The sequence below is a fragment of the Bison bison genome, unplaced genomic scaffold, assembly GCF_000754665.1.
Source record: "Bison bison bison isolate TAMUID 2011002044 unplaced genomic scaffold, Bison_UMD1.0 scf7180017864285, whole genome shotgun sequence".
Lineage (NCBI taxonomy): Eukaryota > Metazoa > Chordata > Mammalia > Artiodactyla > Bovidae > Bison > Bison bison.
Window position 1 is genome coordinate 2438810 of NW_011494857.1, and position 201 is coordinate 2439010.

Sequence of the window (201 nt, forward strand, 5' to 3'; positions counted from 1 at the left end):
GCTTCAACATCAGTCCTTCCAAATAACACCCAGGACTGATCTCCTTTAGGATGGACTGATTGGATCTCCTTGCAGTCCAAGGGACTCTCAAGAGTCTTCTCCAACACCACAGTTCAAAAGCATCAATTCTTCTGCGCTGAGCTTTCTTCACAGTCCAACTTTCACATCCATACATGACCACTGGAAAAACCATAGCCTTGA